Source organism: Syngnathus floridae, chromosome 9, assembly GCF_059516105.1.
Source record: "Syngnathus floridae isolate MCC-2025c chromosome 9, RoL_Sflo_1.0, whole genome shotgun sequence".
NCBI lineage: Eukaryota > Metazoa > Chordata > Actinopteri > Syngnathiformes > Syngnathidae > Syngnathus > Syngnathus floridae.
Window position 1 is genome coordinate 1,352,143 of NC_142421.1, and position 25,792 is coordinate 1,377,934.

Below are 25,792 nucleotides of genomic sequence, written 5' to 3' on the forward strand. Positions count from 1 at the left end.
TCATTTACAATGGGCAGAAATCCACAATTTCCTTAATATTCAAAGCCATTTCCTCCTCATTTGAAAAAAAACAAATGTACTATTCCTGTCCCTAATGTCCAACATGAAAATGATCACAACACAAAGCTATTATTGCTTCATGTTCCAAATAATTTGCTCTTCGTTGGAAAGGAATTAATAATAATATATAATAATTGATCATTTAAATAATTTCTCTTTGCATTTGTGACATCTTACGCCATTCCAATTTTGACAATTGAGTATTGGTACGCAGTATTAGCAAAGGAGTACACCATAGGAAACAATTACCCCTGTGCATTAGCCATATTTATGATCCTTGTGTAAACGTAAATTAAAGTGAATAGGAAACAAAGTCCTCTCTGGGGTGTCTTTCGTGTCATGCCAGTCAGTAATTCATCGATGGCAAAAAGTGTACAGTTTGCATGATAATGCCGTTGCGTGGCAAAAAACACGCCTGATGGAACAAGACAATCTTGTATGCAGAGAAGCAGCCAGCACCCTGGGAGAATCAATAAAGCGCATGGGATTTTGGATTTATGGTGACATCCTATCGATCAATTAGGAGCTGACTGTTCAAGGCGGCACGGCTAATGGATGGATGGATGTTCGAGGCACTCAAAGATGCCAATAGGTATTATAAGTAAATCAGAGGTTAGACGGAATTACCGTACGTCACATTTCACACTGGGAACGACATCAGCCGTTCCCAATTTTTTCTCGTTGGCACACCTCCAACACACACTAGAAAGTGAACAAATAATAAAATAATGTGATAGCTCGAGCAACGCTCCCATGAATTTACTCCCAGAAGATTGCAGGAGCTGAAAAGCATTTTGCGTAAATTCGGTGTTGTTTGATTTTGTGCTTAACATCACGAGCAAAACTCGATTATCTGGAATCTGAATAAAACCATCACCTGGAAAAAGAAGCCTGTTATTTACACCCATTTGTGTTTTTCTTCTTTGTCTAGAGTGCCCAAAGATGCCTTGCTCCTCCTGAGGACAAATGTTAACAGAGGAACAGCTAGCATTGACCACGAGCTGATAGCTAACCGGCACAAGATTCCAGCACAGGTCTGACAGTCAGGTGAGTCGTCTTGTCATCAGATGCGGAATTTGACATCTGATATTTCATTGTATCACCGGTGATAGAAAGTTGCATCATTTCATTTTTTTCTCCAAAATGTCCGCCACGTGTCAGAAGAAAGATTGCGCCAAGGCAGGATGTGCATGACACGCGTAACCCCATTCAGGTGACATGATTTAGATTTTAGGGTTTTAGTCACAGGCTCGTCTCACGGCACACGCTCTTGGAGAGGACCCGAATGAGGGACGGCATGAAATAAAACTTCTCCTGTGACTTCTCAGGGGGAATGGAGTCATTTAGTAGAATTCTGTCCGTGTGCCTATCACTCAAAGTGAGCCGCCTTCGCCACACAGCTGATAATCATACATATTCGGCGCACCCGAGCGCTATAAATCTCTGTCCCGGTTTCATCCCGCCGTCGTTCATCAATCACACCGGGAGCAGGATGAAACACTGCCGCCTTGGAAATATATCATATTAGTTCCCGGGATGTTTACCAAGATAATGTGAGACAACAAGAGAGAGTGAAATATGGCGCCGCCGCATTGCTTAAATTAAAAACCACTCCCCCTTCCCCTTCAGATCACCCTGCGTGCCGGGGGAGGCTGGCATCCACGAGGCGTCCTAAACAGCACCGTCCATGCCCTTCTGTCACCTTGACGCATATGAACGTCGTAAAGATGCCTGAACAAAGAAGCAAAGATCAGGTTTGTATTTAATTATTTCCGCCAAGCAGTTTGTTTTATTACTCTTAGCTTGCGCAGGACACAAACAAACGGTGAAGTGATTTCCATACGGAAGGGTGGGCCGTGGAGAAACCGTACATTTAATTGAGTCATTTTTCCGACGCATAACATTTCTGTCACTCAGGAAATCATGCTGGAATATTAAAATCTGCAGTATATGATTAGGATTAGGATCCTAATTAGGATTGTTTGGATTTGGCAAAATCTTACACTCCGGGTCCGATTCTCATTAACTTGACTAAGCTGCAATCTATTCTAGTCTTCTCAATTTGTTTTATTTGAATGAAAAAGGTTGGTGACTTTTTTACAAGATGCCCAAATCATAAGAGATCATCTCGAGTATATCCATCAATGCCTGATGATTCCATGCCTGGCAGCGTTCGGTGCCACCATTGGTGGAAGGAGTGCCAAGTGCTGAAGCTCACATTCTTGCCCTGGGTTGTGAAATTCCAATCGGTCAAAGTTATTCATGAAAGATACCTTGCAAATCCGGCCACAAAGTTATTTAATGCATGGCTAATCCAAATGGGGGTCCTTGTTTAACAACAAAGTCATTCCCACTCCTCGCAATAAATTAGAAGACAGTCGGGACAGGGATCAAGGCTTTGTGTACGGTCGGCTATCATGCAGTACGTCGTGGTAAGCGGAAGTCGATGTTCTCTATCAATTTGAAATATAACAATGAGATCATATTTTAATGGACTACATTTACCATTTGGACATCCTCATTATCCAGGGAGCAATTTCTCTCCATATATTTGTGTCCAGTGTGAGCGCCTTCCTCCCCCTTTGCGGTTTCTCCTCCGCTTCATTTGTCAAAGGCTTTAGTGAACGTAGCACGGTCTCTTCCCGAACATTAACAACACTTAAACTTTTGAATACCCATCGGCGTCGAATCTGAAAATCATTAAGAGCAATTACCTTAAGCCTACCGGCACGTTTGATAGTTGACTCAAATTCAAGGGAAAGCACATTAAGCGTGTCAGTTGTGCCCCGAATGATCCATGCGTTGTTTCTCGCATTTGGATGTTTGCATTGGTTTTCTGTTTTAACGCTGCGTCGTAAATTACCGCTCGTGCAACCCGAGGCCCTTCCCTCTCTCTCGGCTCGATCCTCTTTTACATTAGAAATGTAATTTGGCGAGATGAATGTATTCTATTCCAGTTGGCGGTGATTTGGACTACCGCTGCGCGGCAAAACAGCATCGCCCACTGATTATTGAATTTTTATGGCCGGGTAATTAATTGCAGATTCCCTGTTTTGTTCTATTTCTTCCACTCTGACATTTTAATTTCGACAAAAAGCCGCAGTCTCCACGCGGCCCTTCTCTGGAGATCCTAATGGCCTATAAAACACGGTGACTTATAGATATGGCGGAGACTTCACTTGGCCAATGATTGTTTGAAACCTTGCTGATCACACAGAATTTAGTCCCCTTTCCTACCTCCTCCCGCCTGCCATCTCATCCCCCCCCCCCAACCTCCTGAATTCATTTCTTGTCAATTAAACTGCAGCTACAGTGTCCCATCTGAAGAATAGGAATACATCAATGTGTCATCCAGCAGGAATTCATTATTGGATGCGGCCCGGCAACTTTTCAAACGCGACGTTGGAGCCATTATTTCTTAAAGACGATTGTCATTACTTGACCAGGCAGGCGAACGTCCTTGGCTTGCATTGCAAGCACTGCATTTAAGGCCGAGGGGGAATCAATCGTAGCGGAGGCTGACAGATGCCATATCTCAAGGCAGACAGCTTTGAATGCTTATATCAAATCAGAATCCTTTGCTGGCACGGGGGACATTAGTTACCCTGCTGTCAGAAACACATGTAAGCCACCGCTAGCTCTCCAGGAAGAGAGAGCCAGACAGAAAGAGAGCAAGGTAGGAGTGGCAATTTGTTTTGCACGTTTGCTCAAATACCCTTTGCTCGCTCTTAAATATATGGATAGTATCAATGTACTGTCAGCACTGCATATCTGAACCATCGGTTCAAACATCTTCAAGAGGTTTTCTCTTTCTTTAAGTTTACATATAGGGTGCCTTGGATTTTATGACAGTTGCATTCGGACAAATGTGAGAACCTGAATTTCTACATAAGTCAGAATGAAACCTGATCTATGGCTAACCTACACTCAAACAGAAATAAGGCCAAAACCTGGATTTGTCACTTCTGTTAGTTGATGACATCCACAATCCCACCAGTGTACACGTTTTTAAGACTGGCGGCGAAAGCCGAAGCAAACGATGCGAGGCTAACCGCTAATGGTGCCGAATGTATTAGATAGTCGCATTTTTGTTCTTCTTCTCGTGTGCTGCTGGCATGTACTTTGTGGCTTCAGGCAAATATGACATTCCTCTTGGTGGGTTAATTAAAGATTTTTTTTTCTAATCCTTATATTTGGTATGATTAATTTGCGAGAAGACAAGATGTATCTAATAACATTATTTGGGTTTTCTCTCTGGTGTATCATTTATCATCGTAAAGACTGTATCACGGCTATCGTTGGCAAAATCTTGCAATATTGTCGTGATTTACGGAGCAATTGTACTTTAGCGGTGGCTACAACTGCTTTGCAAAGTAATGAAATGTGAACATCGCATCGTTTAAATTCAGCACCAGCAGTGTTTTAGCATGAAACAACTTTGCAAGATCCAGAGTTGACGTCAAGGATATGAAATTGTAGCCCTCGCCTGGAAACGTAATCATTCTTGTCCTCCTTTTAATATATGGCCGCGGGATATTTATCTAGGAGTGTTTGTCATTCCTCTTTTGCCTATCTGCTATCCCCTCATCACGGTGCCCTTTTCTGCTGTGTCAGCACAAGTTGGCGCAACCCATCACTTCCAAAGCGGACCCCCCTCCTACTCTTTGTGCACTTCTCGCGGCGCAATCTCGGCGCCTCCGTAATGGTCGCTGCAGTTACCATATTTCAGCCCTAATTGGGTTGGCGCTACAGAGCCAATTTAGGGCGGTACTTCTAAGAGTTCCTCTGCGACGTTGTTAGGGATTGCGATGTCTCGCGTGCTGCCAGGTGTGCGCACTGTAATTGCCACCGAATGAAAAGCGCTCCTCGGAAGCCACGGCGGTTTTGTCGCGGCGAGGTTTTATTCTCAACGGTGTTGGATAGGTTCATCCACACAAAATGCGATTAGGTGGCTTGTCTTGTTCCGGTCGGTTTCCGGTGAATTCTGCGGCCCGGGGGAGAACGGTGTGGCGAGCACTCATCAAAATGACACATTGCATTCTATTTTCTGCCTTCATCCGTTTTTTTTTTTTTTTTAAAAGTCCCCCTGGTGAAGTATTTTCCTAGGCGCCTGACCTTGCGTGCCGCTCCTCAGCGCCACGATCTATGGCGGCCATTTTCTCTAGAGCCGCTCACGACGAAGCAAAGAGATGTTAATGTCAGTGGCTGTTGCCTTAACACTCAATAAAGGACGCCGATTGGGCCCCTCCGCTCCGCCAGTCGATTGGCCATCTAATGAGGAGAGGCCCGAACATAACTCTACAAGATTCACTAGTGTTTGCCTTTCACCAGAGGCTCGAGCACCGTAATAATTCCAAGTGGATAAATGTTTTCCCGATAACAAGCTGAAATAACCTGTCGAGCTGAAGTTGATGTAGACAAGAAGAATCGCACAATTAGCGATCGGCGAGAATTTATCCTCGTAACGGGAGATACAAAGCTTTTTCTGGCAAATATCAAGGCTACCCAGTCCGTATGCACTCGGTCTTGTGCGTTTCCTCGACCGGCGTGTCATCAGTCACGGGCTTTACCTTTGTAGCCTCCCTCTGTGTTTTTACCTCTAAACCCCCCCCCCCCTCTCGCACCAGCATTTAGCTTGTTAATGTAATTGAAGTCACTCCGAGGAGAGGCGTTATGGATGAGCGCTTGAGATGAGACAATGTGGCCTAATCTCCGTTTATCTCCAGGCTACCCTAGAAAAAGGGAGGGCTCGCTCCCATTGTGTTCCATTTAGATCTGTCGGAAAGATAATAACGCGCGCGACTCCGAATTAAAGACATCCGTTACTTGAAATTACGCCGGCGGTGCGGTCTTAACGTACGGCCCGTTCGGACAAAGCGCGTCATTCATCGAAGCTCGTTGGGAATTTGGATTAACCATGCTAATTGGCACTTTTCCAGCGATAATATTCGAATAAAGGCCTTATTTAAGTATCCTAAATAAGACGGAGATTACATAGTGTCACACCATTATGCCTTTTACACCTTATAATGTTACAAGGCACTCTAAAGTTGATTAATAACAAGCACTTTGGTCATAAATAGCCAAGACTACTGTGGCTGTTGTAATTAACCTTTAAGTGTGATGGACTTTATTGTATATTGCCCATTCCTATTACTGACCCACATCGATCATCGCCGAGTGTTCCTTGCTTCCGAGGCCTCCCAGGAGCTTCGGCCTACTCGGTGTCGGATGACATCATAGCCTCGTGGGAGTGTGAATGATCTTGTTTTCTCCCCGATATCGCGCGTGTATTCCTCCCCATCCGCCCCCCTTTTGCTGTTCTTGCACAAATGTATCATTTAAACCATTAGCAGCGGCTAGCTTTTTCATTAGGATAAACTATATCATCTCCTCCCCAGAGGCGCCTGCAAGCTAGCGAACTGTGAGAATACATTTTACCGAGAGGCGAATATTGAAAGCGGCAACGTGCCTAGGTAAAGTATGACTTAATTTATACGGCTAATGTATAGCATTGATCCTCTGCGGGGAAAATAAAGGACAACATATTTTCAGAGCCCACATCATTAAGGTTTAATAATTTAGACCCAGTTAGCATGATAATAAATATACTCTGGGAACTTAAGTGAGGGTTTTGGTGATGAATGCAATTAGAAAGTGTTGTAGTGTAATATGTATGAGGTGTAGTTATTAACTGGACTTGGAGCAATGGTACGGCCTGCGGTGTTTCACGGGAGGGATAAAAAACAAGTACCTTTTTTTTTTCTCTCCACCCAATGCCCTCCACAGAATACTAATCTACTCAATTTCCTTCTTGCTACTGACACAATTACCACATTTTGAATGTCATTCTGAAAGCGGTTTGGAATATTTTCCCGAGTTTTATTTTAGCAACATCTTTTTTACAGGCGTGCTTGCTGAAATCCGTCAATGAATCTGACATCGGCCAGCGTGTTCTTGACTGCACACTTAAATGAAGCATGTGAATATGAATATTTATAGAACTATAATAGTGTTGTAGCTAGAAGCAAGGAATTGTGGATATTCACTTTCTTACAATTTGTAAGAAAAAAAAATGTAATCATCATAATTTCCGCATATCATTGGGTCATGCTATAAGCAGTAGCTTCACGTATTTATGATCAACATTAGAGGCCTGATTTGGTCATTGTTGCATTGAACTTGTTTCCTACAAACAAATATAAAGTAATATGAGTGTATAAAAATAATTTAGGGTTTTGAAACGAGACTACTTAGAGGTCCGCAGAGAGCAAGTTGAGGCATCAGGTTTGTTTCATTCATCCAGCGACCTTGCTCTTCTGGGAAGGAATGATGGAGGGTTTTCACAGTGCATGTTTTTACGCTCCGCCGTGAGATGAATAAACGCCGCCCTTGAAAAATGAAAATCAAAGGTAGTGAAAAAGCTCCAAGGGATTAGAGCCGGGGAGTCTGATATCAAGCCCAGTTTACTCTTTATGATGTCATTTTCTTTTTTATGGAAGAATCAGACGGTGAAGAGCTCAAGGCAGATATGGAATCCAGGTTTGGGTGTAATCTCTCACCCCACCCCACACTTATACCACAGTGCATAAATCTGCTCCATTGATCTTCCAGAATAACGTGTCTATTGACAAGAGCCAGTCTCTTGGTTTGAAAAGTGATAACAGCCAGCGCAGAGCAGCGCAGCGCAGGGTTGTCGCACTAAATAGTTATGGATGTCATTCCGGCCTGGGTGTGAGCCTTTACGCCGTAACAGGCTCGAGCGTCAAGTAACACTCGGCCGTGTGAGTGAATGCACAAATGTGTGCGAGGCCCCGCTGAGTGCGTTTATGCAGGCCGTTAATCACGTTGTTGGCCAGCTGGCCGCAGCCACTGGGCAGGTGGGCCCGTCTGGTTGGCAGCCTCAATGGTGCAACCCTGAAACCGGACCTCCACCCCCCCCCTCGGGGACAACCGTGCTCCTGATGCCTCTCATCCTGGCGTGTCTGTCAACTGGTGCTTACCCGGCGCTATTTTGACTGATACCTCAGATGGCATTCACGAGTGACGAACTTGCCCGAGCGAGCGCGGTGGTAAAATACCAATAAACAGACTCATTGAAATGAAGACATGTTTTACGACAAGGAGATTAGACGGATTTATTTGCAATCCCTTGGAAGTGGATATTTTACCTCCGTGGTCACGACAAGTGACATTAAAAGGGAAATTCTAGATTTTCGGAAGGAGGGGGGCACCGTTCACGTCTAGTCATGCCGTCATTGTCACAATTGAGGAAATGAGCGCTCGCATGCAAACTCTTTTGAAAATTGTTCCGTGTATAAACCCTTAAGTTCAATGGGACAAAAGCAAAGTTTAGTGCTTCTGCCTTGATGCCATGTGGTAAAAGTTAAGAACCAAAATACACTTCTTGTATGTCGCATCGCTCTTTTACGACACAAGTCATAAATAAGCGGAATCATCGGGCATGGAAACAAACTATTCCTCGGATTCGGATTACTGGGAACCCGTTCTCCCGAGTTTCAATTCCCGTCCGTGAGAGTAATATTGTCAAGAATACACTTCCTATTATAGGCCCAATCAAATCAAATCAAATCAAATTTGATTTGCCAAGTTTGAGCATGCCAAACAAGGAATTTGACTCGGGTACATCTCATTCTCTGTATAACATTTAGGTAGCTAAATTCCTCATTTTTGTCAGTATTGCTTCTACGAAACCATCAAGGATGTGAAACATCAAGCATTTTGCACCGTATGGAGCTCTCAGTTTGCTCGTCTTCCATCCATCGTTGCCAAGGCCGACAAGAAGACCGTGAAGCATCCGTTGCCTGGGGAGCTGTAAAGTGTTTTATGAAATAGAGAGGATTGTTCGAGTCCCCAGATTAGCACTGTGGCCCCGGATGAAATGTCTTGTTGGCCGCGAGGTTGAGCATCTACAACTGTCCCCGCCGTGCGATCCACAGGAAGCATTTTGTGTTTTGTTGTCACCGTCACCACAATTAGCCACGGTGTTCCCAGAACCAACGGCTTTTGCCAAAACTACAGTTCCCGTTACACCCGGATTAACCTTATTTGACATTTAACTTTGTGGTCTTCTCGGAAATTTAGCAGAAATGTCGCACACGGGCTTAGTTTTTTGAAAACAAACCGGGGTGGCCTTTCTTGAGTTTCACACGGTCGTCAAAGTGTCAGGTGCGGGAACGCACGCCTACGCTTTTAGTGTCTTCTCATCATCTGCTGTGCAAGTAAATTATCTCCATAGCACTTATTCACGGCCATCTTTTTTTTCTTTCAACATGTCGCCGAATATATGCTTGTATAAATCTTTAAGAGAGCAATTAATTACGCGGTCATAATTAAACTTTGTATTTATAGGTGAAGAGTTGTCTTCGGGGTCGTTGCGTTCAAACCGCATCCCTTTTTAATTCGACTACCGCAATCCTTCAGTGTGAGTTCATCTCCCGAGCCCGGTTTCTCTGCAAAACTTATTGACATTTGTTCCTCACGCTTAATTAAATTGCAAGCTCCACTAGAATTCCCCAGCTCGTAAAGCTAGGTGCTGACGATTATATTGCGGCGTGCACGCTGCCCATGTGTGGACATGCTGCAGCTCCGGCCGTCTGTTCAGTACCTCGTTCCTCCGGGCCGGTTTGCTCAAAAGCCGCTGACAACCCGGCGGAATTTCCCTCGCATGCAAGTTCCGTCTTTGTTATGGCTCGAATACTACAACGCACTTTTTAAACATAGTGTTGATGTTTTTCAACAAAATTAAATGTATTCAATATAATGTCCAGTCTGTGAGCGTTTACGAGGCGGGCCTTGGTGGGGTAGTGTTTGACGTCTGGATATGCGTGCGTGGGCGTGGGCGTGAGCGGTGGCCAACAGCTGCAATTGCATATCTGATGATTGTTTTTGTTTTACTGTTCTCCATGTGTTCGCTAAATAGCTGAAAATTGCATCAGCGACTTTCCCTCTACCACATGCAAGGGCTTTACTGAAAATGATCGTACGGTAAAAATAGGGAAGGTCATTGTCGGTGTGGTTTATTTCGGTATGATTTCAGTTTTTTTTATATTACTGTGTAATATTGACCAATCTTGCGTTAAGGAGGGATTTTTTTTTCATTCTGGTAAGATGCTTTGTTTTTTTTTGTGTGGGTTTCGTTTTTTTTTTTTAGACCACCATGATATTAATTTGGGGTTTATTTCATGGTTCATTCATTTTTATTTCTTTTTGAATTTTAAATTCAGTTGAAATTAGTTTTTAAATCAGGTTTATTAGTTTTTATTGGAAAAAAAAAGCTTCGTATTATTTCCCTTTTCTTTCCATTTCACTGCCATTCATGCAGAACATATTACAAGAGACAGAACCTTTTTATTGATGGCTACTTCTCATACATTAACACGAGGCTGGGTTTGTTTTAAAGACCACCCTGTGCAGCGTTTGCCTTCGCCTTATACTTTGATTTTTGCACGTTTGGCGGTTCCCTTCATGGATTCCGCCACTGATTCGGGAACATCTGCTGTACCATTCAGCCAGCAGATCGGCCAATAAGGAGGGAAAGCAAAGAGGGGGTGCAGGTGCAGCCTTTGCCAGAACACATCAAACCGAAGGTCCGGCCCCAAATCCGCCCCAGCACAAATGACTCACTGCCTCTTGCAGATAATAAAACAAGCATAAAGTTTGCTTAAGGTGCAGGTGGGGGTATTTTGCACTGTACTCGCGAGAGAGAGAGAGAGAGAGAGACCAGGCACCGACCCGATGCAGGGGAGACGTAATTGGTTGCATATGGGAAGAGGTAAATGAAAGAATTGCGAGAATATCCCTGCGGAATACCTAATGGGGACAGGACAGAAAAGGAAATTAAAAATTATTTGAAGCAGATGGGCCGCTCTTTGAGTTTTTTTCAGGGAAATTTATTAGCGCCGTGAAAGAAACGTGTCTGTTTATTTTGCACGGCCATGAAACCCAACGGCCTGCTGAGTTGTGCTTGTGTTAGTTTATGGCCGCCGGGCCATTAGTCATAATTTAGAATGCATTTGTTTATCGATTCACAATTTACTATGATTTATCGCCGCCTGTCAGCTTTTATTCGGAACTTCAACGAGATTTCTTCGAAATATAAACCAAGTTGGATGGCGTACAGGTACGGCGTCATTTGAGCCTAATTGCGCCACTTTTAGTGGCACCTCACTGTAATTCATTTGTTCCTGTTATTTCCGCAGTGCCAAGAACAATATAAGCTCGCTGAATATGATCCCGGTCATTAAGTGTGTCGGCGTATTGAATGAGTTGAGAGGAAAATCTCTCCGAGATGAGACACTTTGAGAACAGAACCGATCGAGCGCAATTATTTCGTTAGGCCGGGCGGGGCGGGGCGGGGCGAGGTCGCTTGAGGAAGCTTGTTTTGTTCCTTCAAGTAAGCGCCGTTCAATTCAGCTGGCTTTGGGTGTTTGGAAGCATAAAGGTTAGTGTGGATATTAACCCAACATATGGTTAGCATTTGCAAGAAGTATCTCAAGATTAACAGCCGCTCTCCCAATATAAGAGGCTAAGCACAAGATGTTCACCATGTCCACGCGCAGTTGTGAAGTTAACCTTTAATTTCCAACAAATGGCTCGCTTTGCTCACAGATAAAGCAAACGTCGGTGGCAGGGCTCATAAATCTCTTTGGGGGAGGCGCTTAAACAAATGCCTTCCGTGATAAACTAAAAAAGGTAAAATTGAATCATTATACAATAGGTCGAGATTGAAGATTGAACATGGTCTGAGATTTAAAAGTTTTACCTGTTTCTCCTGAAGTTTCATTCCGAACGTCACTAACTTTTACTAGTGTAGATAAACATTTGTATTTTTGTAAACGTGTTCCATCCTTATCGCTGAGCTTTGGTGATAAATCTCAGACAGAGACAAAGCCTTTGTTGCGGTAGCTCACGGAATTTGAAACGAGCTGACCGTGTATCATGACTTGCCGGCTTTTTGTTTGACTTCCTTCTCACCATTTTTTTTCACTGTTGGTTTCGCTTTGTTTTATTGTTTAATTCTATTGTTTTACATTCCGTGTGTCTTAAATGAATGATATACTGTGGCTTTGGTCCACGCTGTACATGACAATAGCTGAAATCTATTAATGTCCTCAAAGGGTCAATGTTTTCATTTTTCACAAATACAAAATATTTCATCAAGTAATGCTCCAACCTAACCCAATAATATGTGTTACAAATAAGGATGCTCGTATTAGACACACAAGCCTGGAAGGGTGGGTGTTGTGGGAATAGTGTGAACAAAACCAATTCTCACCTTCAAGTAAACACATCGTATAAGCCTTGCCGCCTTCCTGCCGCGCTTTGCCGTTTTTCCAATCAAATGGAACAAACTCCATCCAGTGACACTTAGCGTAGGATTTGATGTCTTCTATCACAACACAACACAACACAACAATGAATAGAAGAAATAATGCGCCATTATAACCCTTAAATCCTCTACATTTAAAAAATATTAAAGCTTAATGTGACCGGAGAGTAAGGCGAGGGAACAATTAGCATTTCACTTTGATAACAACAAAATCAATTTACATCAACCCGGGTCTAACCTGGTGGTTTGACTTGCGTGATTATATGCGGAGCAGTCAAGCATCACTGGACTGTGTGTGTGTGTGTGTGTGCGTGTGTGTCGTTTCATCATGATCTAAACCCAAGTGGTACCTTTCAAGTGTCGGATCAGCACAACTGACGGAAAACAAACAAAACCCCTCCTTGACAGCACAAAAGTCTTTGGGTGTCTGCGTGTGAGGTTCGACATTCGGCGAGCTTGACATGTGGTGGAAGAAACAATTGCTTCATTAGTGAAAGGTGAACTAGTTTCAAAGAGACTATTTTGTTGTGCTGAGAGGGAAATTAATATGCTCCAGTTTGCAAATTCAGATCACAGATGACAAAAACACGTCTTTACTGTTTTCCTCGTTGTCACTGGATTTACAGTTGTGCTCAGTGATGCCAGTCTTTTTTTTTTAAAAGCTAAATATCTTTCTGTATACATAACTACACTTGGAAAATATAATCAAAACATTATTTTCTTAAATTGATGGGATCCCTTTCATAGTTGCACTTTTTCCAGATTTTCTGGATTCATTGGAGTGATTTGATGTCATGAAATGTGGCTGCCTGTGGATTTTTGGAGATAAGTTTGAGTAGAGATGAAGTGTAACTATTAGTGGAAAAGTGACATTGATGAGGTCATCCTTTTTCCGTACCACGCTTGCAAAACGCACTTCTTACCATATAAAGTCGATAAAACTGTACAGAGCAGAGCACATAGGTTCAAAAGACAAATCAAGTGGAATCAGGTCAGATAAATTACAAAGCCTCACAGAAGTCTGTCCTAATAGACTTTCTGGATACTTTGATGATTGGACTACTCGTGACACTAGTCATTATCCCACCACGTGTGACAACCACGGTCACCTTTCAAGGCCGACAGACACTGATGCACTCACGTACATCGTGTCGAGCAGAAAATCAGTTCCCTCCATTTAGCTTCATCATGTCACACCACATCGTCGAGGTCCCTCACTCGTCATTTTTAACACGCTAATGTGATGAATGCTGTCAGCTCGTATCATGTTTGGGTGCACTGTAAACACAGTCCCCTCCCCTCCCTCCCCCCCGTTCGGCGTATGCAGCATTCTGTTTCCTGCTGATCAATTCACATGTCATGCGATCAATGATGGAAACACATTTGATGTCGCCGCCAGTCATCAAAAGCCATGCTCCGTCAGCCCGGACTGACATTTAAGACTGCGCTGATCAATCGTTTGGGTTTTATAGATTGTCCGTGATCGATATTTTAGACATGATCCACGTCAGGCAAATCGTTGTAAACGCAAAGGCTATCGTGATGTCATTTTACATTATCCATGAGTGACATTCAATTAAATAGGGAATATGCAGAGCATTATCGTAATTTTTTTTTATATATGCACTGTCACATTGAAATTTAATGGGAATTCTTTTTTGTGTGAAATGTTAAGTTCTGCAAAAACGAAGTGGATTGAGAAAAATAATGCCTCAAGCTGCGTCAATGTGTGGAGTAGGTTCAAGTTGGTGTAAATTGGATGTACTATGTGGGAGTTAATCTATGCTATCTATGCTAGCAACAAATCATATAGTGAAAAGCCGAACATTTCAATGCTTTTCCACTAGATGGTAGAAGCTACAGCTGTTGTTATTCATCCAACAGAGAATATCTTTGTGTTCGAGAAGAGCTCAGGTACCTTTTGTGATATTTTTGTTTGGTGCCGTGGAGGCTCGTCTAATATGAAATAAATCTTATCGAAAGGTTGCGACGCACTTTGTCAAATGGCTAAATGAGCCACGCCACAAAGCCTCTGCGGGTGTCAACTGCCTGATACACTTTGACTCAAAGTCAAAATCATTTGACCCCCCGCGAGAACAAAAAAAATAGTCAAAGAAACACGAAACCTTTTACCTACCTCTCACAACCTGCCCCAACTTGACAAGAGTTGTGTGTCACCATTGTACCACCCAGCCGTCACCACCCCCGGCCCCATGATGGATGAGAAGCTTGCTTGAATTGAATCGGCATGTCAGTGGGAGAGCGTGGCTCTGTCATTGTAATGGATGCCAACATATTTAAAGGCATCATGTGAGACATTAGCCTCCACCGCTCCAAGCCCCTGAGAGGGCTGCGTCGTGCTGGAAACACTTTTCCTTACCCGGCCCGCTTGGAGCCAGAGAAGACACTCACGTGATTCCATCAGCTTTTGTACAATAAGAGCGCCGACGGGATCGCTCGGCGCTAAGAAGTTCAAGATGTGTTTGAGAGCGAGTGACGACAGACTTAAGGTGCCCGCTGTTGGAAAGCAGAAGTCGACCGTTTGAACCGCGCTTTCATGCAGTCGGGATGGAAACCGTCAGTGTGCTTATTACATGTAGATGACTCAGGGTCGTTTCAGCTGTAAGCAGCTGTTGATTTATGGACGGCCAGTGAACTCCTGCGGCCAACGAGGTGGGGGCTGAGAGGGAGATTATAGCCGCGCAACTGTAACAGCCTCAAGCCAAAAAAGAAAGAGAACCTTTCCCTTCTCTTCATGCCAAACTGCTTTACATGGCAATTAGCTGTGTCCTCATTTAGTTTGCCCCATCCCAAAGGGTAATCAAAGTCATACATCATCTTCAAGCTCTGCTAATTATCCCAGCTCGGTTGCAGGTAACCACAAGAAGGTCCTGTCACCCACATATTTATTGCAACAAGATGGTAAAAGAAACTCGAAAGGTTGCCTGTACCAACTGCCTCGCATCCTTGACATACCTTGTTTTTTTTTTTTTTCGCAAATGTGCTACGCAAAGGGGAAACGTCCGCAATCCGCATAAATCACCTTTTATCATTGCGGTAACAAAATGTTCCGCCAGAGCTATGGTGCACAAGTGTTGGAAACCAGAGAGCACAAACATTTTGGGGGTCAGCTTGTCTGTGATGATTTACGTGCTTTTGGCTAATGGAGGAAGCACAAGAGAGATACTGTAGTCGAAAATGGCTCGTGGGCGGCCCTGCTGTTTTCGGTACTTCTAGAAACGAGTCAGAGGCATGCATGTGTGAGCTATGCAGCACTATGCACATATTTACATATACGCTGTGCACAAACGTAGCTTCAATAAATTCAATCCCTAGCATTTTTACTTCCTCGGTCGCAATTATTGTAGTTGTATCTTCTGCCATCTAGTGGAAGAGCATCTGGGTGGGGGGGCGTGCACACAAATGATTGGGCGTTGGCAGCTGTTTCCAAGCCACATGTATTTTGGAAAACCACGCAAGGTTGTTTGCACTCTGCCAAGTCGAGATAGTCAGGGGAATGAGAGGAACATCATTGGTTGACCATGATTGAAGTCAGCTGTGACCACTCCCACTGCGGCGCAAATCTCCTTCTCTCAGATCCGTCAGCCTGTGTTCTGTAAAGCCATGGTGCGCTGTACAGGAAGGATTTGATGCCGGTCATGATAATAAAGCTCCTAATGTGGAGCGACTCACCTCCCAGGCACAAGCAGTAATCTTGCGTAATCTGCCTTTATAGTGTTTTGTTATTCGCAGCATAATTTTACAAAATGTTAATATTACTGAAAACATTCCTGTACCGTATTATAAAAGCATCAGTTTGACCATGAAATGGATTCATTTCTATCATCCTCTTAAAATTCTCTTTGAATTTTGTTTTGTATTTTTATTGTATTAGAATAAATCATAGAACGACCAGCATCCAATTGTAGTAATTCCAGTGGACTAACATTTACTTAACCAATGCTAGTCGTCATGCTAGCACTAAGATACGTGTATTTGGGTTTGTATTGCCGAAACTGTATTTACGTTATAATCGTGACGTGTCTTTTTTCCCCCCTTAGCGGCAAACATATTTTTGTCGGAACAAATGACAAATTTAGCTTTAAAATAAAAGGTGAAAGGAAAGGGAGTGGAGTCAGATGCCATTCTAGCGATGACGGCAGTCGACACTGATGCCCTGACATGTCGGGATGTTTTGGCCCGCATCCGCCTGTCACCTCCATACCCGGATAGGACATCCGTCTTGGTCCAGTGGTGGCGGGCGGCCCTCATTCCTTTCTGCCTCCTTGCTGTCATCTCGTAGCCGCCATCCTCCCTCTCCGCCTTCAGACTGGCAGCCGGTCGCGGTGTGGCTTTTGGAGTCAGGCGAGAGCGCGCAGGGTTGAGAGCTGGAGGCAAAGAGGAGACTAATTGTCAAGGTTATGCCTCAGAAGATGATTGATGTCAGGCCGGGCTTTCCTGTCAGCCTGTCAGGAGGCAGGAATGTTTAATGTTCTCATTATTGGTTACGCTGTTGTGTATATTTCTCTGTCAGCGCCACCGAGCCATCTGAACTGCCAAAGCACTTCAAAGGCCTGCAGGTCATTTATCTTCCCCCCCCCCCCACCGACCGACCGACCGACGCTCCCAATGCTCAGCCTCAGCTGAGTGCCAGTGATTTGTTATGACTTGAGAGCTGGCTGACAGACAGGCCCTCTGTAAGGCGAAGGAAAAAGGAATCCTTTTTGTCACACTATGAAAACATCAATGTTCCCATAATGGGCTACAACTGTCAGCGGAGGCCAGCACCTGACAGTCGCGCGGCCTCGCTAATTTGCAGTCTCGGCCGGCGACTTGCACTTTTTTTTGGGGGGGGGGCGGATTCGGCTGCGGTGGTGTCGCGCACAAACGGGACGCCATCTGTTGTTTGCCGCTGCAGGGCGGGCGCGCAGAGAGAGGAGACAGAGGAAAGCTATGCTAATTGAAGGCGCCTCGTCATTTCGCATTAATCGTCTCGCCCGCGTGTCCTTTCTTCAGTTGTCAGAGCCGAGCGGCCGAGAGGAAAAATAGCTCGCACGAGGACAGGGAAGGATGATAGGGCTGAGGAATGCCCGAGCCAAGACAAGGATGAGATAGAGCGAGGAAGCCGGCCGGGTGAGAGAGAAGGAAAAGGTGAGGGAAGGGAAGGGAAGGGATGGAGCCAGTGTGCAGTGGCTTGGGTGGGGGGAGATCAGGTCTTTGTTTCCTTTCCCAGGCCATGACATGAGTAATCGTTTTCTTCTGATCTAATTTTGGAACATGAAAAACAGCACATTTGTCTTGTAGAAAAATGGCGCGCCCGCCGAGCCGCGCAGATGGAAATTTCGAGCCCCGAAAAAGATTAAAGTGAAATTCCTCCCCTTCGAACTAATCACGAGTTGTAGATTATACTGCCGTCTTAGCCAGATGGTGGGTTTGATTCGGCGGACCCTTCCTCACATTAATGAACGCTTGACTGTTAGATTTGACTTTGCTGAGTGAAATGTCTATCAGGTCTAATGGAGTGCCAGCCAGCCCGAGCAAGACACTCTGCTGCAGCTCTGTCGACACTTTCTGCATTTTTCATGCCTTCCGCTCTATGCAGAACACGGCGCTTCCTCTTCCACTTCTCACTCTGTGCCGACACCCTCCCTCCTTTTTTTTTCTTTTTTTCCCCTTCCTTTTCCACACCAAGCGTGGCGAACAAGAACAAACTTGTGTCCACAGCTAATTTCCTTCCATAGGTTAGGGCCATAACTCTGGACTGGCGAGTGTCACCTGGGGCAAGGAGGGACGGGAACTCAATAGTAATGTGATTAGGCGCCCGGTCAATATGGCTGCATACACAGCAGTATGTTAACCAACCTAATTATGAGCGGGGTGATAAAAGGAGAGTGGGTGGCCGACTGCCCTTTGGCACCGTCCTTTCCATTGTGGAGACGCTCGCTCGCTCGCTCGCGCAGGGCTCACGTACAGTCATCTGTTTTATTTGGAGAAGGGCTCGTTTTTCACACTTGCCACAGCCAGATAACAAATGCGCTGGCGTTTGTCTCCAACGTGGCAATTTTAGAAGAGCGATTTTTACATCTGGCGCACATCTTGTTTGAGTAGTCGGGTGTCAGCCATGTTTATTATTTGCAGTTATGCTTTGTTTTCGTAACATCTGTGGCACATTCCTAAAGTTTTGCGGGATAGCAATAATTGTCATTTTATTACCATCTACTTCTTAATTATGGAATACAATTTATTCCCTGACGTTGATTGACTGAAAGCGTTTTTCATGCAACAATTTATTATGACTTCGAGAATACATGTTGGTGAACTGTTAGCACTGTTATATGATTCAAATAAATTAACACAAAAGTAAAAAAGTCTAAAGTGAAAAAAAACTCAAGTAGTGAGTAACTGATGAATAACATGTTCCTTTTTAAATCAATGCATGAGTGCCAAACAAAAATTAAAAAAATATAGGAATGAGCACTTTCTAATTCTGCCCAACCGTAGCATTTTAATTAACCCAATAATCAATTATACACCATTTTACGCAATTTCTTTCACAGGAAATTGCTTCAAAATATTTTTCTGCATTTGTACTTATGAAACAATACAAGTTTGTTGTCGGCCGAATGTTGACAATTTCAGCAAAGCACGGATGACAGCACATAACGATAAACAGATTAAATGTGACAGTCAGACATCTCTTCTGGTTATGTTGAATGGTCGAAGGGATCTCGTGACAGCGGCAGAAGACAAATTCTCTCAGACAAACCAAAACAAAGAGATTGCTCAAGCAGTGATAGTTAAAATGAAAAAATAAAACTATAAATAATTTTAAGTCCACTGAAATGTTTAACAACAAAACCTTCCGTGATGATAAACATGAATCAAAAAGCCTTTTACCAAGTAAAATGTGGATCTGCTAGACAATAAATCAGTCACAGCATTTTACTTGACCTCATAAAATTTGACCCAGGGCATATTTTGGCAAGTTTGCGAAAGTCAGATCTATGAATGTTTTAGTTCAAATCCCAAGCAACTGGCACATCTCTTTCGGCTCCATCCATTGTTCATTTGCTCCATCTGTGGATCTACCTAAAGGAAAGACCTGGAGTGACTCATTTTGGCAAGCCCCTAAGAACTTGGAATCTCTTTTTCATTCTATCTCAATCTCGCACACCGCTGGCTGTCCAATTCCTGGCCCGTCTTGTGTTCTCCCGACAGCCAGAACGTTCAAATCTGCTGGTTGACGATTTTGCGTGGCAGGCCGCCCGCCACTCTCCTTGTTCGCTAATAAAGCAAAGGCAAATGTTTGGACATGGCGGCAAAAGAAACAGAGGTGCGCAGGAGGAACGGAGCCAGCACAAAACGTTATTCATGAGCGCGCCGGAGCGAAAACAACAGCCGGCTGGCCCGCCGGCCGACCGGCCGGGCGGCCCCTCTGAAACTCGGACGACGTCACGGACCGCAAACATGACTGAAGGGAGACAGAGAGCGCGCAACGCCAATATGTCACACGCTAAATAGTTTTAAATTAGAGGCTGTATACGCCTGTTGGAGACTACATTCATCATCCTCAACATTGGTCTGTTTCTTGCAAGCCTGGCAGTAAGAGCTTCCACATGCCAGCGTCGGCGCTGGGGAGAAACAGAATCGGGTTATCAGCAGAAGTTTACTTGTCTTTAATCAGCCTGTAGCTAATTACCAGGCTTCCACACCGCGTGGCCGTAAGTCATTAATCATACAGGGCGTCTGGGAGCGCTCAGCGTTGTCACGGAGCAGCGCGGCAGACAGGAGCTCCCTTCTCCACGCTGCCGTTGCACGGAGCCCATCCGGGGGTGAATTACAAGATGCCCCCGCCGAAGGAGGCCATGTGTTGTGTCACACAAAAGCGCACTTTAAAACAAAACTTGCTCGACGGCTCGTTAGCGTGTTTTGGTCAGTCAAAGCCGTCCCCCCGGGCCCAGGCGGCACGGGATGATGTCAGCGGGTATGTGCCACCAGTTCACTTAATCACCGGTTAGCTTGTCGGATGTCGGGCTCACTCGAAACTTTCCATTAGGAACGTAAAGTGAAATTAGGGGTGAGGAATAAAATGATCATTTGGAGCGACCGGGTGATACATCATTCTGTCGACGGCACGCCGCTTTCGTCCGGCGGTGACGACATGTGGCTTTTCAAATGACAGCAAAACAGTCTCCGCAAAGGATACATCAATGGGATTATTTTGCCCGTCTGCTGTTTGAAAAGGTTCATCTGTGTGATGGTCAGAGATGGATGATTCTGGTGAAATGTTTGTCATGGTTCCATCCAACCAGTTGTGGCAGTGACTGAAGGGTGTGGACTCAACCCTTGGACTATGCCAATTTGCCATCAGCATTCAATTGTTTTGCAATCCCCAACACGTGATATTGTTATACTATCTGTGTTGCTCCACCTTGTGTGTTCAAATATCTCTTGCCTAAAATGTTGCAACACCGCCGCTTAATTCTATTCGTTAGCCCGTAAATGGTGTTTCCCATAGTCTTAGCATTAGTTTTAGATACACAACGTGTAGTTTTCCTTGCTTTGTTTGACAGTAAATCTCACTTAGGAGTGGCAATAAATAGCTTAAAGTATGTTTGCAAATTTTAGCTGCTAAATGCTGCTTGTTGCGAAGTGAAGGGAGTCACTCCTACCGTACAGAGATCACATCTCAAGTTTGTGCTTGCAATTCAACGCAAAAAAAGATATATCTTAACTCTTGTGTCGTTGCTTCCCGGTGCTGGCAACTGTCAAGTGAGCCTTTCAAACTATTTTCATGCATCTCAAACACTCACGGTCGGCTGAGTGTCTCCATTGAGCAAGTCCAACAAAACGAGTCTTTGTTCACCTTGGCGCTCACAAAGACTCCATACGCCCGTACGATAAAATACAGTCTGTGGGTTTTAGGTGGAAGTCTTGGATGTAAAGAAGCCGCAATTTCTCCCCTGACTGTTGAGCACAAGGTTGCGAAGACAGACGGCGCGTCTTGTAAAAGTAAAAGACTTGGCGTCAAATGAAAGATTGTTTTATGTCAGAGCTGCCAAAGCTTTATGCTCATCATTTATCTTGTTACCGATAGATCAAATTCACTCGGAGGAAGATTCATGAAAATGTATGAGAATGTAAATGGACGAGTGACCCATTCATCTTCTTTAAAGTGGCAAATGTAACATGCTTCTCATCCCGGGTGATAAACTCGTACCTCACTCTTTTATGAAGGATTCATTGTCGATGGCGATGGAGTCCTCCTGAATTCCATTACGCTGGCAGGTAGAGAGGCTGTGCCAAGGCGCACATCACTCAAGCTGTCAGGCACACGTCTGACCCCAACGTTTCCCCGTGCCGTTTGGTCAAAGCTGCCTGTGTTTTGTCCAAAAAGTTGCACTCAAAGCCAGTTCCGCCTTTTTTTTTTTACTTCATGTGTTTTCATTTGATGTTGTTTCCTGCAAAATAACATCAATCATTCTTTTCCCTTCTGGAAGAAAAAAACAAAACAAACCAAAAATGTGAGTGATTCCCATTTGGCCTGCAAAAGTTGGATTTGAGTAGCCCGTGAGGACACTGGCATTAAAAGCCGACTATTTCTACTGGACACAGTGAGTGTTGAGTGAATCAAAGGGGCAAAGCTTCTCAAATAGCAGTTCGCATACAAACACATGGCCAGACAGAAACATACACACGTTAGCCGACCGACCGACTGTGAGGGGCCTTATCCTTCTTGTCAGTCGGACGGCTTGATGAAGTAATGATTAATACGGTGGATGTTTGGAAATGTAAACTGGAGCAGCATAAATAAACGACGGAGGCTTTCTCCGGATGATTAAATGGACGTTTCACGGCTGATTGAGCATGCATTCATTCCACGCTAACCCTGTCAACAGCAACAGCAGCGAGCTTCTCTTGACTGAAGTGGATTGTTACCATGTCTGATAATAACGTTTTGCTTTATTCAAAACACCGCACAAATGACTGTTACTACGATTCACAACTAACCATTACTACTTTTCTGTTTTCCAGGGTGCCATCTTGTGATATCGTAGGGCATTACAGAAAGATCGCAAAAAGCATGACCAGGTGAGATTTCATTTATTTATTATAAACGTATTGTAATGGTTTAAACGCCGCGTATTGTTCCAGCACGTGCAAGAGAAAACACATCACAGTATTATATTATTACAAAAGGAAACTCATAAGGTGGCGATTCGAGCTCGTCATTGGACGGTGCCAATATGATGGCCATCGTTTTATATGCACATGTAGCTCATTGAAGATCAAGTGACTCGATTTGTATAACCACTGGGATCGTCTAATGAGGTCATTTATATGGCGGACAGGTTTATAACTGCTAGCCTAACGTCATGTCCCGTAACAACTATCCCAGAAATCCGGCCATAAAAGCAAACCGTAAATTCCATATTTTTCCTTTACAGTCTCTTGAATTTATCTCGACAGCTCATATTTTTCAATACATCTTTTTATGAAATGTGGGAGCAATAATGTCAATCGAGATTTCCTAAATGGATCCTCGTCGCAAAATGTCATGAATGAGATTTCCTCCCAAAGCTTTAGATGAATCTAGAAAGCTCTCGGTTGATGCTCGTGTGACTAACAGACAGAAAATTCATGAATCAAAACAATGAGTGAATAATTGGGTCAAGGCATTGTGTTGAGTTATTTGATACTTTGAAGGTTCTTGAGTCAGTTTGTAGAATAGTATGGAAAAATATGCCTTATGAGAAAACTTCTAACCATCATCATGTGTGATGTGAGCAATTTTTTGGAGACTTTGGCTTTTTAATTGACAAGGAAAAAATGGAATAATATTAAGAGCAAGATTTTGTATAATTGTAAAAGTACATCCATAAGTTGCTACTCAGCAGACCTTTCCATTGTGTGTGCTTAAGCAGATTTACTTTATTATGGTTTTTTTTGACAGTTGGGAATCTTGTTTTTGATAGTAGCAGTTTGAGCATATAACATGAAAACATTTTCCATGATTTCCAATATTTTTTCAATTAATTGTTTTAATTGATTCCACTGTGGTTCAAGACAGCAAAAACTATTATATAAAAATAGCTTAGACTACAATTTCCATGACATTTTCTTCTACATTCTTATCATCGCATCTCTATTTTCCCGATCTGTCATTTCCACAGCCTTTTCAAAAGCGTTTAATTAGTCGAATTACACCATTTGCCAGAGTGAGACAGATGCAAGGCGCAAAAATGTGCAATAAAAAAAAAGCCAATAAAATGTAAGCGTGTGGCCAAGCATTGAAAGAAAATTGCTTTTGACGTGTGTCTCAGTATTATGTTGGTTTGCTCTGGACAGCATCTGGTGTGAAGTGGATGTGTGCTATTAACGAGTCCTCTAGTCGGGGTCCCACCCCAGCATGGCTGCTTGTAAATGGCACTCTCTTATGGAGACAAATCACCCACCAGTTGGACTTTCAGTGGAAGGCAGTCGGAGTACATAAATATAGCCCCTAGGAAGCACCGCTAGCCATGTGATACTCAACAGATAGACTTTCCCGAGCCACTTTGCGCTCCAGCTAACAGAACCACCTACAAGCTCGTAGCACTCTGTGGAAATTAAATCCCAAGCTTGCTCCAAATACGTTTCAACGGGTACATTTAGCAGATGAGACGAATGAACCAATAAAAAGAAAGCTGGATGTTGGAGAAAACGTGTCGAAAGACTGCAGCTTTGTTTGGGAGGTTTTCTCGCGTGCATTTTCGACCCTTCCCGGCAAATGTTTGCGGAGAAACTAAGCAGACTTTGACAATTGGGAAATAGAATGTTGCCAAGTTCATTTAAAGCCTCCACAAACCTGCGTTTGTTTCATAGTCGATTTATCAAGTGTTGGTTATATAATACACTTTGTGGCTGTAATAGTTTTGGAACTGGCGCTGAAATATTAGAACTTTGGCCTGTTCACAGTGGATACAGACAAAAAACAGTTTTTAGGGTGACTCGAACCCAGGAATTATATATTTTTCTTTTGATCTACTCCTGAAGCTAAATGTCATTGCTCCATCTGTTGTTAGCAAAAAAAAAAGCGTAGCTATCATTTTTTTGCTTTGAAGGTTCAATTACGAGATGTTGTTGGCATGCCCTTTATTGTGTCTTGACGCTCAATGTGACTCGAGTGACAGGTTTTTTTTTTTTTCCTTTCTAACGCAACTGAAGAATTTGTAATTATTTACTGACTGGTGTAATGGCAATTGTTCTAAATGAAAAGCTATTTTGGGCTTCCCTAAGAAGCTGGTGCTAGCAGCAAACTAAATGGTAAGACTATACCATCAGACGACTCTGTTAATAGTCAAATTAGTGATTATGGCTTTGAAGTTTAAAAGTAAAGACATTTTATGTCTCGCTTGCCACACTTCCCTGCCACCGCCGCCGTTGTATTTGTTCACAGCTGTCACTTTGTTTTCTCTAAACAAGAAGCAAGCAATGTTCTACAGCCGCGCAAGCGCACGCACGCAAGTCTTCAAGCTTGTCAAAAGCAGGCCGGGCCACGTTGAAGGTCCGAAACAAAATCCTTTGCTGCAGCGCTTGCAATTTTGGACAGTTTTCAGCTAAACTTCAGCTAAACGTCAGGACGGCAGATTTACACAAGTGTTACATTTGACTTTCCAGAATATATCCAGTATTGTGTAAAGTCATTTCAAAGCCAACACAGTGACACTTGAAGTGGGCTTTTTCTTTTTGTGACTCGCTATTGAGCATTTTTGATTCACTCTCGAGTTGGAGAACTTTTCAGTGCAACTGTACAAAAATAATTAAACCGCCACTAAAAGAAATTCATGCTGTAAAATGGTTTTTTACCACTTTTTCAATTTCACTGAGCCCTTGACGTTTAACCTTTGTAAGAATTTCACACTGTTGATATATTTTTGTATAGAAAAGTCCACACAGTTAGACTTTGCACTACAATTGCTCAACCTTTGAGTCCAAATCAATGGTGATTCTGGGTCAAAATAAGCCACTCACTTCCTGGAGAGAGCCACACACACCTCCCGAGGCTGTGGCAATACGCATTTTCCCAATCGTTGCCTCAAAGATCCTAAAGGTGTTCGTTCCAGCGCAAACACAAAACAAGGCTGAGCCGTTACGATGAATACAACGGTGACACGGAACGTTTTGCGGTATCGCGTTTAATGTGAGGCCTCGCTCAAATGAAATGTGTTTCCCGACACGGTAAAGCCTCGACACTCCAAATATTTTGTAGTTGGGGCGTAACCAGTCGTCTTTACGCAGCTGTTGAAATATTCCATTTGTAAATTTGGAGATATTCCTGAGCGTCGAGATGGGGCTCGTCGACAGGCTTCAGCGTGACTGACACGCTCATCAAAATGA

At 43.7% G+C, this 25,792-nt stretch overlaps 1 long non-coding RNA gene across 1 annotated transcript in view; it reads left to right on the plus strand.

Annotated features, from left to right (window-relative positions):
• LOC148392820 (uncharacterized) overlaps positions 1-25,792 on the plus strand; it is a 54,917-nt gene that overhangs the window by 18,003 nt on the left and 11,122 nt on the right. The window contains exons 3-5 of the long non-coding RNA XR_015860219.1: positions 992-1,107; positions 1,690-1,814; positions 22,448-22,504. This is a non-coding gene — a long non-coding RNA (uncharacterized LOC148392820). The remainder of the gene's footprint in view (positions 1-991; positions 1,108-1,689; positions 1,815-22,447; positions 22,505-25,792) is intronic.